Source organism: Anas acuta, chromosome 18 (genome assembly GCF_963932015.1).
Source record: "Anas acuta chromosome 18, bAnaAcu1.1, whole genome shotgun sequence".
Taxonomy (NCBI): domain Eukaryota; kingdom Metazoa; phylum Chordata; class Aves; order Anseriformes; family Anatidae; genus Anas; species Anas acuta.
In genome coordinates this window covers 5,327,101-5,340,859 of record NC_088996.1, presented here as the reverse complement: position 1 = coordinate 5,340,859, position 13,759 = coordinate 5,327,101, and the positions used below count along the sequence as shown (strand labels likewise).

General features: G+C 53.5%; 1 long non-coding RNA gene across 1 annotated transcript; it reads right to left on the bottom strand.

Moving 5' to 3' along the window:
• Positions 1 to 5,696: 5,696 nt before the first annotated feature.
• On the bottom strand, positions 5,697 to 11,018 carry LOC137841852 (uncharacterized). Its single transcript, XR_011088794.1, has 3 exons — positions 10,901 to 11,018; positions 8,335 to 8,639; positions 5,697 to 7,650 (listed from the first exon to the last, which is right to left on the bottom strand). It is a non-coding gene; the product is annotated as an uncharacterized lncRNA (long non-coding RNA).
• Positions 11,019 to 13,759: the final 2,741 nt, after the last annotated feature.

The following is a 13,759-nucleotide window of genomic DNA, read 5'->3' as shown; positions in this document are numbered from 1 at the left end:
GCATCACACCAACGTGATGCTGTCACCGTGCTTCCACTTACACATGCACCCTCCCATTCCCCCACTAAATTAAGCGAGCCATTCCCTTTGCCTCGGAACAGATAACAAGAAAGGAAGACATCAAGGAAAGGAATTCAGCAATTAACAAATCATACTTTCACGCTCTCTTCTTCTTGGAAACGTGCGGAAGTTTCCAAGGAGAAACCGTTGTGGTATTGTTTGTTTTTCAGAAGAAACGCAAGCTGATTAAAAGCAAACACAAAGCAATAGCTGTGGGGTCTCAGAGGCTTCCTCACAGGAGTTCAAAGGAAAAGGGAATGACAATGGAAGCATCGCACCAAGATGTATTTAAGCTTTGAAGATTATATTGGTTATGGATGAATTAAAACACGCAATAATTAGCACTGAAAGCTACAACACCTGCAGACATGGGGAGAACTGTTCTCTTCATGCTAAGCCCTTCCAGCGATGCCAGTGCCAGGCTGGGTTATGGTCACACAATCTCCAGCAGCGTCTGTGCCGTGCTGTGCTGGATAAGGTTTATCCAAAAAACCACATCGCTTGGGATGGCAGCATGCCCTCAGACGCTGTGCATGGGACAGCAGTGCTCTGTCAGTTTTTTTGGGGGGTACAGCCACTGCAGGCCCTTCATCCCCCCAAATGGGGACACAGGAACATGGGGCAGGAGCTTCTGGGCTGCTTGGGGAGGATCCCAGCTCCTCGGGGAGTTTCACCTCCAGGTAATTCCAGCACAGAGTCACAACAGGCTGCCCATGCCGTGCTCCTCCTGCTGTTGAGCCAGGATTGGGACATTCACACCACACGTTCCTGTCTGAGGCCTGCAAACCAACCACATCTCTAGTGTGAGGGAGCAAAGGAGCTCCTTCCCTGTGTGCACACCACTCTGGGCAGCAATAAGGACATTTGAAAGGAAGAAAAAAAAAATATCTGTGAGATTTATATCCACTCCTGTTACAGCAACAGCAATTCTCAGCAGCGTGGAGGCTGAGCTGGGCGTTGTGTCACCTCAGGAGGGAAGTTCAGATCCCTGTTGCTAAAAATAAATAAATAACCCCTGTAAAACCATTTCCACTGCAACAAAGTCAACCAGATTTGGCTTTTTTTTTTTTTTTTTTTTTTCTTTTTTTTGGTGGAGGAGGTAAAACCTTCCCAGGCACCAACGCTCAGCCCCAGCCTGAGAATCCCTTCCCGTGGGGGCAGTGCTAAGGGATGGAGGGGGCTGGGTGGCTGCACCAGCTCGGGTTTTGCTGGTGGCATTTGCAAATACAGGTCAGCATCACCTCTTGTCCTTGCCATGCATCGAGGCCAGGCGGTGTATCACCCACTCCAGGAGGAGAAAACCCAACTGCATGCATCCTGCAGCATCAACACCCCTTCACCTGCTGCTGCCTCCTTTTCCCTTTCCCTTTTGGTCTCCTCACTCAAGGAGCTGAGCAGATCAAAGCTGACCCCAGCTAGCCTGTCCTGCCAAAACTTCCTCTCTTTAGGTGCAAAATAGCAAAAAAAAAAAAAAAGACTTTGTGATTGAAGTCACAAGTGGGGTGCTCCGAAACCCACCTGCGTCCACCTGTGCAGATGCCCTCCTGTCTGTGGGAGGAGGGATGCGGAGCCATAACCCACAAAGCTGTGCAGATGAATTTAAAACCCTTAGAGGATAATAAAAAAAAGCCTCGTCACCCTGAGCCAGTGCTGGGGGTGTCCCCGCTGCCACTAGGTGTCACTGAAGGCTGGCTCTGGGCTCACCACCTTCCCCCGCATCCCTCGGGGCCAACAGCCCTTGGCCAAGGCCTCGGGCATCGCTGGGGGCCCGGGGGGGCTGCAGGAGGTGGGGGGGTCCCAGGCCCTGAGCTTCATTGCTGGGGGCTCAGCAGACTCTGGGCAGGGAGGCAGTGGCTGCCCGGGCTGCTGGAAGCCTTGTGGGGGAACAGCAGAGAGAAATGGGTCAGTGCCTTGGGAAGAATTGCCGCTGGCAGCTCGGTGGCATGCCAAAAGGACGATTTTGGGGCGGCGAGGGGTCTGCAGGTTGCCACAGGGCACGGTGATCTGAGCAGCAGGGCCACGAGCTTGGCTGAGCTCCCCCCAAAGCCACAAACCCACCTGTTTGTTTAATGTCTCCCTAATAAATAGCATCCTTCCCTTCCCAATTCTGGCCACATCCTGGGCTGCACCATTGCAGGAGGCTTCGCCCTGAGCACAGGGAGTGACTGCGGTGCTCTCCCAAAGGACGGGGGGTGCTCCTGGGGGCAGTGGGTGACCTCCAGGCAGCTCCTCCACCCCAGCCTCCCCGCCCTGCCTCCGCAGCCCTCCTGGCACAGCCACTGCCCTAGGGAGCTGCTCACCGAGCCCAGGGAGTGATTTGGTTTTTCACTTCAAGGCAGCACGTCAGCTTCAGCTCCAAATGAAAAGCAATTTTGCACCAGCAACGAACGATGTAGGCAAAGTTGGAAATACTCCCCAGCTTCCCTCACTAAAAAACCAGGCCTTCTCCCTGCAAATATCTCCTGTAACTATCATTTTCTAGTTAAAAAAAGAAAAAAGTAACAAATTCCAAATTAGATACCTGTAGTTGTAGGTTAAAGTTCACATGACAGATATTAAATAATACAGGAGTAAAAGCCCCATTCTCCTGCTAACTTTCCTCAATGAATTTGGGGGCTCTCTGTTTCCACCATCCCGACACCCAGCCACGTGCGCTCTGACATTCCTCTAACACAAAAAATAGAAAAAAAAAAAAAAAAAGCAATTTCCAAGCCCATTTCTATTCTTACAAATGTCATTCAACATGTAGCAGAGCAGTCCCTGCTCTGCAATAGAAACCCATAAATCAATCCAAAAGTCCATGCTGATTAAAGATGTGATTTTCACTTTTTTTTTTTTTAATCTATTTGTTCAAGGTGCTCTTGTATGCAAAGACTTCCTTGGGTCCACCAGGGCAGGATGGGGAATGGGTGGGCTGCAGTAACCCAGAATGATAGCAGGATGCTTTGCCAGGCTTCCTGAGGAGTTCCCGAGGATAATTTTTCCCCCCCCCCTATGTGTCTCGGGGCAGGGCTTGGTGGCTTCAGAGAAGAGCCATCGCTGAGCACCTTTGCCATCCCTGTGACAAACCTCGTGGTCAGTGATAACAAACACCCAGAGGCGGCTTTTAGAGATGTGGGCATTGGGGAAGGCCCCAAAGGGACGCGCTGGGCTGAGCCCTGGCTGCCCAATCCAGGGTGGCCCCATGGCAGGGTGACAGCTCCTCGCCATCACACGCAGGGACAGAGCAAGGCCACCCCCAGGCTGTCCCCACAGCCAGGGACGAAGGGGACAGCTCACCAGCAGCTTCATTATTCCCACTCCTGGACTCAAATTGTGACACTTATTGGGAAGGGGTAATAAAAAAAACAACCCAACCACCAAGGCCACAGAGCCCAGGAGAGCTGGGGGCCGAATCTGAGCTAATTTCATGCAAGAAAACAGCTATTAAGCTTTCTGAGGCCTTCTGAAGAGAATTAAAAGGGAATTAAGTTGCTCACTTCAGCTTAGTCAGTACAAATAAACCCTCAGCTGTTGGATTAGCGATGCTGGAGCAGGAGTGGTGGCTGCTGGAATTTTTTTTTTCTTTTGATTCTTGTCATTCGGGGGAACATAGTGTCAAACCAGCCTGGCTCTTCTCCAAGAAACCGCTGCCTTTGTGGCTGCGATGCTGCTGCTTTCATTCCTGGCAGAAATAAAGGACGCAGCAGAAAACCAAACAAAACCCTCCCCGGTCCCAGTTCACACCGGTACCTTCTGTCCCCACAAGAGCCCATGCGGATCTCATTTGGAGGAGAAATCCTTTTCCAAACAATATTGGACAAGGAAATGTACCTGGCACATAAAGAAACCCTCACTCCCTGCGTGCGAGCAGCTCGCTCTGCACAATTGAACTCACGCTGCACCTGACAAAAGAGATGAGCCGAAGCAGGGAACGAACTGCCAAAGAGCAGCTGCTTGCAAATGGTCTCAGAAATAAAGATTAGATGGGCTTAATGAACACATCCTCTGTCAACGGCACCAAGGCACAATCAGAGAGGAGCGGCCCCCTGGGCACCGAGCTGCTGCCCCGAGCCCGGTGTGGTTTTGTGCACCAAGATCCAAGCATCTACAGAGCCTGGCCGGAACAGCCAAGCAGGCAGGGGTGGCACCAAGGTGGCCACAGGGGCTCGTCCCTTTGCTGGGGCGAGTCGAATAAAAACTCAGAAGCTTTGTTTCTGCACCCAGGGACTCCAGGTGCAAGCCAGCCTCCCCGTGCCTCAGTTTCCCTACATGAAAAAATACACTTCTCTTTTCCCCTACCTGAAAAAATACAGTTCTTTCCAGTACATTGATGGATATCAACTCGCAAATCTATCTATGCACACACAAATATATATACACACACACAATTATAGTGGGATAAGTAAGAATCCCTGGCTAAGTTGCAGGATATATACCCCCACCCTACAGACATGATTAGCAGGGTCACAGACTCGCAGCGTTTAGGTACATTTGCAGAGTTAATCCAAGGCAGAAAGCAGGAAAACTGCCGTGCTGGGGCAGAGGGAGGGCTGCTGGGGTGTGCTGGGTCCTGCCAGCCCCTGGGTGCCCGCAGTGCTGGAGCTGCAAATTCACAACTACAGGCAGGATGTGTGCTTCTCGCCACCCCTCGATGCTTTTGTGGGGTACCTGTGGATACAGGCACAGCTGAACAAACATGACCACTACCTGCCATCATTAACGGGACAGATTTCTTATTTTGGTGCTTGTGGGGCTCTTTCAGGGAGGTGTGAATGGCTGAGAGGTCACTCCTCTGTGCCTCCACCATGCCGTGTGGCTTGGTAGTTGTGGGTGCTGCGAGCTACCCGGGCTCCTTGCCATGCCCAGGCATTTTGGGAATAAAAGTCCTGGTGTGCAAGTGTCCGTGTGTGAGAATACAACGACATGGGGCAGAGGGGAGGTGTGATGGGGACAGAATTGGGACTTACCCACCTGCAGCATCCATCGCACCCCAGCTCCCCGAATCCCCTCCCCAAGGGGCTGTTGGACCCTTTGAAGGGGGCAACCACAAGTTCAAAGACTGCAAAAGCATTAAAAAACAGCACAAGTTAACACTCACAGCCCCTGGCATTTGTTCTGGATCAAGCAGCCCTCACACTGCCGCCCTTCACCTGCCTCGGAGCCCTTTTCTCTTCCTCCTCCTCACCTCCCATGCCTCCCATTCCCAGGAGCTCTGGAAAGCAACGAGCTCAAAGGGGAGCAGAAAGGGAGGGAGCTGCGGAGCCCTGCTGGCCAGGGAGGTGACACATGTGGCATCTTTATGCACCGATAATGATCTGCACAGGCAGCGCTCCCTGCCTGACCCTGATGGCAAATAAAACCTCTCGCTCCATTAGCACGGTGCCACTTGAGCCAGCAGCCGATTTTCCTCTTACGGAGCCAGCAGGCAGGGGAGGGATGAGCAATTTTGACCCCAGAAGGGAGAAGCTTTGCGGAGTGAAAGGGCAAGGCAGATCCCTCTGGCACTGAAGGGCAGGGTGAGGGCTGTGGGCAACAGCCAGGAGTGGTGGCACCGTCACCCTGGGGACAGGGAGCTGTGGGTCCCATCCCATGGCTGCACCAAAGCTTTCTGCATCTCATTTTAGAAGCTTTCCTGCGTGCAAATAACTCTTCCCCCACCACAGCACCACCTGGGGACAAGTCCCAGAGGTGTCACCTTCAGTGGCACGAGAAGGAAGCTGACCAAGCTGACCCAGCCCGGCTCCAGGGCTCGCCTCACTCCAAGCACCCCTGGCTGACACACTTAGGCACCGACCCCAAAAATCAGTAGGAACCAACCTGCCAAAACTTGAGCCAAGACAACACCAGCAGGAAAACCTTCACATGCCCGTGCCCAGGCTGCAAGCAGCAAGCAGAGCCGGCTGTGCCCAGGGCCTGCCATCACCACGAGCCCTCAAAACAGGAGCATTTCGGGTCCTGAGTGCCGAGCCGAGTCTGGCACCTTCTCCACGGCTGCTGCTGCCACCACGACACCGAGCCTTGGTGCCTCTCCTGCTGATGCGATTTGGGCTGACAGTGTCTTTTTGATTAAATGCTGCAGCTTGCAGGGTGCCGTGCTGCCTGGCATGTAATGCTTACACCGTTACGGGGGGTGTTCATCGCCGCCTGCTCCTCCTTTGTGCTGCTCGCCTCTGGGCAGCGCTAAGGACTGCGTGTGCTCCCTTCCCGGCTTTGATTGCACACTCCATCGGGGCTTTTCCCTTCCTCAGCTGTGAGACAGGGGTAGCAGGGCCTCAGAGGATGCTCAGGCTTATTTGAGGGTGGCAATAAAGCAAGTTTGCTTTGTCCTAGCCTCCCGGGCTGCTTGCTGCAGGAGAAATGGATGAACCAGGGCTGGGGAGGTCCTGGATATGGACCGCCATTTGTATCATATTTAAGATTTGTATCATATTTAAGATAGAAAAAAATAGCAATCCTTTCATTTTAAGCAGCTGCCAGGTGGCCCAGCCCGTCCACGGGGCAGAGGCAGCTCCGGACCTGGGAGCGGGCACAGCACCGAGCTGCAGTCCCAGCAACGAGCCACCTCTAATAAAATAATTGAACGTGATCGCCTGCCCTACTGGGATCGTGGCCAATATCCATCGCAGGAACCTCATCTGCAAGGAGATTGTTCATGAAAGGGGGAGAGGGGAAATAAAAGCCAGTGCCAGGCCCAGTTCTGCCAGGAGCCAGGCTGGGTGCAGCCGCAGGACCTGCCCCTGGAGCTGGGGGGGCTCGCAGCACATCGGTGGGGATCAGAGGGGCACGAGAGCCTGCCCAGGCATCCCAGGCTGCTGCTGAGCTGGGAGCACTGGTTGTTCTGGGATGGCAGAGGCCTGAAGGAGACAGCTTCAGCAATGCCTCAGCGCTGTCTGCACCCTGCAGGGAGCAGCCTGGCCATGCCACGTGCCTGGGCATGGAGGATGGAGGGGACTGAATGTGCCCACCACCCCTTTTTAGGGCCCCTTGCCATACCCACACATCCCCAAAAGCTGTAACTCTTGGCCCAGCCCCACTGCACCACACAGCGAAGGGAAAGGTGGCGGCTGTTGCAGGAAAACAATGAGAAAGCAGAAAGAAAAATGCCAGTGATATAACTTTGCTAATAAAAGACATGACAGGGATAATAAATGCAATCCTTCCTCGGCTGCCCTCGCTGTTCCAGAAGCCATCCGTTACTCTAAAGCGCCGGATGAATTTTTTCTCCTTTTCAATAGCGAGCAGGCTCGGCTGCCCAGCACGTCGTTTGTTTCCAGCATGGTGCAAGTGTCTGGCTCTGCTGGCAGCAGCTCCCCGCTGCTGGGATCCTTACAAAGTTTTTTTTTTTTTTTTCCCCTTTTTTTCTCCCTCTTGGAAACCTGTGTGTAAGCACACAGGGCAGACAGACGGCTGCTCGGCGCTGAGCTAAATGACAAAGTGCTCTGACGGCTGCTGGGAGGGGATTTCGGAAGGTTCTACATGTTCTCAAGTGGTGTCCTCTGCACTTGGCTCCAGCTGCTTTAGGTTTTGGTATTATGTATTAACTGCTCCTGGATACGATCGAGTTAACCAACGAGCCAGGACCCAGAGGCACAATCCAGCATCCCTAAACTGCACCGAAAAGAACCGTAAGGATTTTGCCTTGGGAGAAAAAAAAAAATAGATCCTCTTGCTCCCGGCAGCAAGCTCTGCCCTGAGTAGCTCTGACAATCCAGCAGGGCCTTGTTCCCCTCCCCAGGAGGGGACAGCGGGATGGCTGCTCCTTCCAACCCAGACCCAAGGCTGGAGGCACAAAGGGAGGCGCCCCCTTTGTGGGATCACTTCTCTCTTATTTTCTACCTTTTATATTCCCCGCACAGCCCGTGCGCCTGGCAGTATGCTAACACCGCCACCAAATTGAAGTTGGAAGATGAGAGCAATCAAATCCATTTCCACAGGATACATTTAACTGGACAGGTTTTGCTTTAAACCTAAGTACCCTACCGGGGATTCATTACCCAAATCCATCCACTTCCCATTTGTTTTTAACAGGAGGGAAGATGAGCTCTGAATAATTAAAGGCAGCTCCTCTCTGCGCGCTGCCCGTGCCTGCTCGCCCCGCTGCAGGGCCCAAGCCCAGCACCATCTAGAGACCCCACAAAGCCCAAAATTTTGGGGAATTCCACATAAAAACCCACCTGGATCCTCTTTGCATGACTCATGCAAGATCCCAGCTGGGACATGAGTTGCCTCATTCACACATTAAACCAGGTACCCAGCAAAATCAGTGCTAAAAACTAAAAATAAAACAATCACCCTAAAAAGGGGAGCTGGGGAGCAGGCACTGATGTTTTCCAGCTTCGAGCTCATCCAGATTCTGGTTTGCAGTCACATCGTCTGCCCAAGGCTGGGCTGCCCAGGCACGTCTGATGGCAATCGCTTCCCCTCGCAGGGGCAGCGGGGGAAGTGGTGACAAATCCCTCCAGTTAATTAAAAAGCCCCACTCCCAACAACACAGCCGAGCTTTTGAAGTAATTTATGATCGCTTATTCATTTTGTCCCAGCACAATCTCGGTGGAAATGTAAAATTCAGCTACTGTATGATTTTCTCTTCGCATTGACTGGAAGAAGAGAGAACGAATAGATTGTGTTAAATTAATTATCAGCATTGATTTCTTGTCTTTTTTATATTTTTATCCCAAGACAGAGCCTTCAGTAACTTTGAAGAATCTCAAGCACTCAGGCTTGGAAAATTGATCTAGTGGTTTCTGTGAAGCAGCGTTTCCAAGCTCCCCTTCCTCAAAATACACTCTAAATGTTAATTTGCATGCTCGAGAGGACCTGGGTGATTCGTCATCATACCTCCCTCCTCTCCCCTCTCCCAGATGTAGCTACTAGTTCCCTTCTTAATTGATTTTCATATTTAGATTCAGTTCCAGGGAAAGTAATTTGGAGACTGAATCGGGGACTGAATTAATAGCTGACAACAAACGGGAACTTTGATGGGACTTCATTAGGCCATCGGAGCACCCGAACTCGCGCTCTCTTCCTCCAGCAGTTTAATTTTCTTGATCCATTATAAATCATTATATTGAAAAATAGCTGCTAAATAGACTCCTCACTTCTTTTGCAGCGGGGCCTAAAGCTGCTAGATAAGGGGAAGGAATTGCTTGCAAATATTGATTTGAGCACCAGCCCCGGAGGGCCTCTTGGCATCAGCAAAGGGGCTGGCGGCCAGGTGGCAGCTCAGGTGTGTGGGATCAGGGCAGCACCGAGCCCCAAAGCAGGGGCTGTGAAGGCTCGTGCCGTGCCTTTCCTGCTCGGATTCCCCATCCTGATGCGCTGACAGCACCGGGACGTGCCTGGGGACCCCAGGGCACGAGGGATGCTCGTGGTGGCCAAATCGCTGCAAGCTGCAGCTGGAGAAACCCTCCCATGGCCCTGGGCTGCTCAGCACCTGCTGGCACAGCATGGGAAGGAGTTGGCTGGCCTCTATCATCCCAGGGCCCTCATTAACACTGCTTAATTAACGCTCACAGGCACTCCAGGCAGTGTGGCAGTGCTCCAGCTGATGGCATTTTCCTATCACCAGCATTTTCCTGCACTGGCCTGCCCAGGGAGCTTCAATCCCACTGCAGCTCTGGGTCCACTTACTGCACTTTTAGCACCTGAACGTGCACAAAACCCTCTTGCAGGGAAGAAATGTTTCTCTGCCAGTCCATTTCAAAGGAAGAAATGTTTCTCTGCCAGTCCATTTCATTTTAGGGCTGCTCCAACGCTGGCTGGAGGAGGCAGCTTCTTCCTCTAACTGCTCTAAACACAGTTAATTCTTTTATAAATTAACTCGCACAGTGTCACACTACATTACCTCACCTTGGAATATTTTTATTCTGAACTTTGCATGGCTGATAAACGGAACGATGCTTGGATTTTCTCTGGGGATATTTTACCCGCACCGCAACTTATTAAAATACAGCTGACTGCGGAGGAAACGGCGCTTCTCCAGCAGGGCCCAGGTTACCCAGCGAAACACAGATAATGAATAATGGTTTATGGCAAAACTGATAATTCAGCAGCGAGTACGTAGCCCGGCGGCTTCCTTTAATCACATGAAAGTGCTGGGCAAGGTGCCATGCCCCAGGGGCCCTTTGGGAAGCAGAGGTCCCAAGGAGGGGTGGCACCAGGTCACCTCGAGGGGTGGCACTGGGCACCTGAGGGGGCTTTGTTGGCCACAGAGTCCCTGCCCAGCTGCTGTGACTGACTGCAGCACTTTATCCCTGGCTGTGAAATGCCTTTATTTTATTTTATATTTTATTTTATTTATGGCAGGGGCCAGGAGCTAGAGCCAGGCGGCTCCGTTTCGGGCTGTGTTTGCTGCCTCCCATGCACAGGGCAGGAGGGGGCATCTGGGGCTTTGAAGAGGGCAGCAGCAGAGCTGCTGTATCTGTTTTGGGGCTGCAGCCCCCACCAAAAGCACACCAAGCACCCAGCCGCAGAGCTCAGCCCCACACCTTGTGGCTGAACAACAGCAGGTCCCACCCCACCTCCCCATAACCCCAAATCCAAGCCTCCCACCCCCAAACCTATCCCCAAATCCCAGCAGCTCTGCGCAACAGGGCCACCAGATAGCAGAGAAGAGCATCTCCTTGGGTGGGGACAGCACCATTGACACCTGCCAGCCCCACCGCAGCCTGGCCACCAAACCAACAAACAAACTGGTTTTGGCCACCACATCCTCCCTGGGTCCCAAAATCCCCTAAAAGACAATTTCAGCAGCTGAAAAAAAAGAAGCAGCTTTCAGCCAGAGCCAAGAAGCAGGCACAACCCCTGGTGCTCCTGGCTACGTACCCAGGGACAGCAGGGAACACGTGCCACCACGTACCTCTGGGTGCCAGGGGACACCGGTGGCTGCAGACCACGGTCCCCAGCAGCTCAGCATCATGGAGCAGGGCCAGGAGGAAGCCCCTGAGCAGCTCCTGGCTCTGCCTCCCCAACACCATCACAGGCGATGCAAACCCTACTGCGCCGCATCCCTCCCCTTTATAACACCTGAGCAACGGCCCCATTAACCCCCAGCTGCCCACCCATATGGGGAAAGCTGTCACCCTGGTGCTGTCCCCATCCCTTTCTTCCCTTTCCAGCCTTCCCCACTACCCAGGGCATTGCTGGGCTGCTTCCAGCAGCAGTGGGATCAAGCAGATGGTAAATAGCTCGTTTTCCTAAACGCTGCTAACCCAGAGGGTAAGCAGCAGGGGGACAAATGGGGCTGTTTGGGTGTTTGGCTGTTTGAAAAACAGATCAGGGGGGTGCAATGGGCAGGGGGTGCTCTGCTGGAGGGGGTTTGGCAGAGACCCAAATTGGGTGACACCCTGGGATGGTGCGGGGACAGCCGCGGGCTCTGCTCGGTGCTGCCAAGCAGCCCCATCAGTGCCGTGCCTCAGTTTCCCTGAGGCACCCAGAGCCCAACCTCAGTTCCCAGCAGGGTTGGCAGCACCATCCCTGCTGCAGGGAGAGTCTTACAGAGGGCTGTGCATCTGAGTCAGGCAAGGGATTTATATCTGAGCCAAGCAAGGGGTGTACATCCGAGTCAAACCCTTTTTCCTCACCTCTCCTGGGCAGAGCGGACACTAACGAGACCTGACAGTGCCCGTACCCAGCGGGAGGGCAGGAGCAGAGCCCTGGGGTGGAGCTGGCTCCCCCAGCCTTGGCCCCGCTCCTGGAGGATGTTTCCCCCCTCCAAAAATTCCTCCTTCGCCCCCAGCTCCAAAGCCACTGCTGGGGCAGAGGAAGGCGGCGCGGCAGCCCCGGGCCCCGCTGCTGTCGAAAACTCGGGCTTAATTATGAACGATGAACACTTGAGAATCTGACCCGAGGTAGCTGTTGTTGAGTCAGCCTCTGTTTAATTGCTTGCAAATATTACACTGGCTCACAGTGTGGGCTGTAAATTACCAGCAAATAAAGTGCGGAAGCTGCTTTACAGCTGATATATTGCTTCTTGGGCGAGTTTGGGATGGGAGGCATCGTTTTGCTGAGATACCCGTGCCTTCCCCGGGATCTGGCTGTGGTGAGGGGTGCAGGGGGATGCCAGCATCCCTCCGGTCTGTGCCTGCTCCTCACGGGCAGGGAGATCCACGGGAAGTGAAACGTGGAGGCATCCAGGCTGAGTGTTGCAGCAGTGTTTGTGCCACTTGCTGAGAGCCTCAGAAGTGCCAAGTGCTATTTATCAATATTTTCCAATACCCCCTAAGGTGAGTCTTTCTGAAGATTTCAGCATGAGGGTTCGTTAAGTGACTTCAAGTGAAAAAGAAGAAAAAAAAAAAAAAAAAAAGAAGAAGAATCCGTTATTCAGCAGCGCAAATTTCCCCCGAGGCTCCTGTTATTACTGCCTTCCAGTTATGAGTGATTTATCCGTGATGCTCCTGGCTTGGCACACACTTCGCAAATGACTGTTCCCAGCGTGTGCATGGCATGAGCGCCAGGCTGGGCACCCCGCGGGGTGCTCAGCTGGGGGTGACAGCTGGGGGGGCTCTGCTGGGGGATGCTGAAGCCTCGGGGGGGCTCCTTGGCAGCCCCAAATGTCATCTCGTGGAGGGGTTCCCAGCTCTGCGACCCGGTGGGGATGTCCTGGGGACTGGTTCTGGTCCCGGTGGTGGTGGCTTAGGACTGTGGCCGTATCTCGAGTCCCATTAAGTGACAAATATTTGTGACTGGTGGCCAGCACGGAGCGATGGCTGGTGCAGTCTGTAGGTGACTAAGAGGAAATAATCGCGCATCGTTTCTAGATCATTCTTAGTAATGCTCAAAGGAAACCCTGCTCTTTGAAGCAGCCCCCCCCCCCCCCCCAAAAAAAGCAAGGTTATTTCAGGGCTTCATAACTTCCCCTTGGCCAGCAGAAAACAGGAGGCAAAACCAACAGCAGCCTCAGCCACGCTCACCAAGGCCACCGCGTGCCCCTGTTTCCCTAGAAAAGGCACATTAAGCATTAAAACCGCTGCCGCTTTCTCCCCATCTTCCTCCGAAACTCCGAGACGAAGGATTATTAATTGATGAAGGAGCCTCTCTCCATGAAAGCCCTCGCTCTCCTGCGCACAGAAATGCAAACTATAATTAGCGAGGCTTTTTTCCTTTCGGTGCGCACGGCCCGGGTGCGCTGCGAAGCCCTCGGGAGGCTGCTGCGCTGGGGGCTACGTGAGTGGGGGGAGCAGGGGCTGGTGGCACGAGCAGGGATCGTTCCCAACCATCCTGGTGAGCTCAGCTCTGCTCAAGCCCCGAGCATCACCCCGAGGCAAAAGGGGACGTGTCCGCTGTCTGTCTGTCCCCATGGGTGTTTTTGGGATGTTTTGCAGGTGCCCCCTCCTCCCCGCCTGCTTCTGATGTTTCTGCATGACTCAGGACTGCAGGGGAAAAGCACAGATCCTACAAAACGCAGGGATGAGACGGGGTTTAGGTTTATGTCAAGGATGACAGACGGGGGTCATGTCCCCGTGGCTGGGGGTGCTCAGCCTGGCATCGCTGCAAACCCAACCCAGGCGGGCACCCAGCTCCCCATGGGCTGGACAGCGCTGCCCATCTCCTAGACACAGCCCGGGGCAGCCAGAAAGGCATTTCCTCTGCCAGAAATACCTGGAAGAGAGCAGAAGAAGTGGGGTGGAAGGAAGCTATAAAGCAGAGGAAGCGCTAAGGCGTTCAAAGCCTCGGTACGGCGACGGGCAGGGGCTGGAAAGGGATAAAAGCCTATCTG